A 2,854-nucleotide genomic window follows, 5' to 3' on the forward strand; every position below is an offset into this window, starting at 1 on the left:
TTGTTTAAATTATTTTTTTTTAAATGAAAACAAACATTCAAAAGTAACATTCTAATAATGTCCCATAATACACAATTATGCAAAATAGAACGTTCCCAAAACTACAAACAAATAAATACATACATTTTTTAAAACCTTTCAAAAACTGGACGTTTTAAATGTTTAGAGAAATAATGTTTTCATAGCTTAATAGGGATGTTAGTAAAATATTCTTAGGATATATTTTTGTGTTAGCTGGGTGTGTTAAATGGCATTTGGTTCTGGTATTTTTAAAACATTATTTATAAGTACCATTTATTTTATGTGCGCCACGTTTTACTAAGAAAAATGTACCTTCACTCCACTGACAGATCTACTAAAGACTCAACAGTAGTTGAGCTAGACTGACATCTGTAACCTTCAGTAACTGTGTTACTCCACACCTCAAGCACTCTGAGTTATGTTTCTGATCTTCTGTAAGATGGCTCTCATACATAACTGCGAGGCAGTCGTGAACAATGTTATTTACAAACAAGCTAGCTGGATGGAAATTATGTAGTTATGGAGCAACTCAGACCCGAGGCTATTCGCGCGCCACATTTCTGAGAAAGACTTATGTTTCAGGATCTGTTTGGCATTTCAGGCATGGCAGGATAGACGTGTTAAAGAAAATGCCTCTTGATCAGCCCCAACAAGCCTCGGATTCTTGGAGAAAACATGGCCTGTAGGCATACTCTCATGCTCTCTTTCTGAATAGCAATTTTATCTTGGATATTTGCCAGATGAATAGTGCTATCAGTATAATGCCGACATAAATCTAATCCTGTGTCAGCTCAACACAGGCCGCTTTGTGCGTGTCAGCTGTGGCCTTCACCGTAGGGATGGCTCTAAAGAGAAATCTGTCTGAAAGATAGGTGTGAAAGGCTTTTAGTGGGATACCCACTACCCCAATCCCAAAAGGCTCTCACCTTCTGCCTATCCTTGTGTCTAAATAGCCTTTCAACACATCTCATGCAAAGTCTAAAATACAAGTGATTTAGAGGGCTTGATTCCACACACCTCCTTTATCCCCAACCCTTCAAAGCAGAGATAAAGGACTTTCAAGTGCAAATGGTGTTACAATTTCTGCTCTGTTTAGCCAGTTAAAGCTAAAAGCCGTGCTTGATATGTTCTCCCCAAAAGCATGTGACAACCCATGCAATGTTAAACAAAGTGCTTCATTTGATCTACAGCACTCTTCAAAGCTGTTGTTGTCATGGACGGTTTCCATTAATGAGTAGTATGAAGGAATATGATTCAATCCCAGTGTTTTGCCGAGATTGAATGGAGAACTAAAAGAGTTTTAACATCTTTGACAGCAGCTCATTCCCTCTCAGTTGCAGATAATTAAGAAAAGAAAAAGGAAAAAAAAAAATCACATATATTTTATAATTTCTTTGAAATCATTTTTTTCCTTTTTTTTAAATAATATATTCTAATGCCATTTTTATAAAAAGAAAACATAGAGATAATACAATCTTTTTCTTCTCCTTTATCTTTTTATTTATATGCATATCTAGCAGTTTAGAAGTGAATTTAATGAATCGGTATGTAATGAATCAGTATGTAAGTTAGACCACAAATATATACTTATTTTTGCTTCGGTATGATTTAAATGTTAAGTTTTGATTTCAAATCAAAGGCCAGGGCTGTCTGTGTGTCTACAGTTTTATTTCTCCTTTCGGACTTCTAATCCCACAGCTTTGGATGTGATATATGTCTTCACTTTCGTCCACTTGTCAGAACCTCTATAACACCCGTCACAAGAGAACATGATCGATTCGGTAAAAGTTTTAACATCTTTGACAACAGCTCATTCCCTCTCAGTTGCAGATAATTAAGAAAAGAAAAAGGAAAAAAAAAAATCACATATATTTTATAATGTCTTTGAAATCATTTTTTTCCTTTTTTTAAAATAATATATTCTAATGCCATTTTTATAAAAAGAAAACATAGAGATAATACAATCTTTTTCTTCTCCTTTATCTTTTTATTTATATGCATATCTAGCAGTTTAGAAGTGAATTTAATGAATCGGTATGTAATGAATCAGTATGTAAGTTAGACCACAAATATATACTTATTTTTGCTTCGGTATGATTTAAATGTTAAGTTTTGATTTCAAATCAAAGGCCAGGGCTGTCTGTGTGTCTACAGTTTTATTTCTCCTTTCGGACTTCTAATCCCACAGCTTTGGATGTGATATATGTCTTCACTTTCGTCCACTTGTCAGAACCTCTATAACACCCGTCACAAGAGAACATGATCGATTCGGTAAATCCCATCAAAGGCGAACCTTACAGTGTTCATAACTTGAGAAAGAGTGACATGTACTAAAACCTTTGAATTAAATAGAGTAAACTCCAGGCCATACGTGGACAATTATACTATAACTGAATGAAAATAAGCTCTTGATCTGGCTGTGATATCTGCCCTTTAGGATCTTATACAGGACCTTTTTAAAGCTTCTAAGCTTCAAAATATCACAAAAAGCACCATAACAGAAGTCCATATGACCTTTGTACTGTCTTCTGCAGTCATACGGCAACTTTGTGAGAGGAATAAATCTTAATGTAAGCCATTATTCCCTATAAAAATATTGCCCTTCATTGTCTGCATCCATTCAGATATAGCGTCTTTGTCAGGTTTGAAGACAATTTAAATTTGAATTTCAGTCTGCTTCTCACACAAAGCTATCAAATAACTTCAAGTCATATATTTCATGAGTCATATGGACTATATATTCTTAATTGTCATTTTGGAGCTCTACAAGTTCCTTTTAACTTTAATTATATAAAGACGAGTGGCCAGTGCATTCTTCAACATTCTCCTGTGG

The sequence above is a fragment of the Sinocyclocheilus rhinocerous genome, unplaced genomic scaffold (genome assembly GCF_001515625.1).
Source record: "Sinocyclocheilus rhinocerous isolate Xijiao unplaced genomic scaffold, SAMN03320098_v1.1 scaffold1302, whole genome shotgun sequence".
NCBI lineage: Eukaryota > Metazoa > Chordata > Actinopteri > Cypriniformes > Cyprinidae > Sinocyclocheilus > Sinocyclocheilus rhinocerous.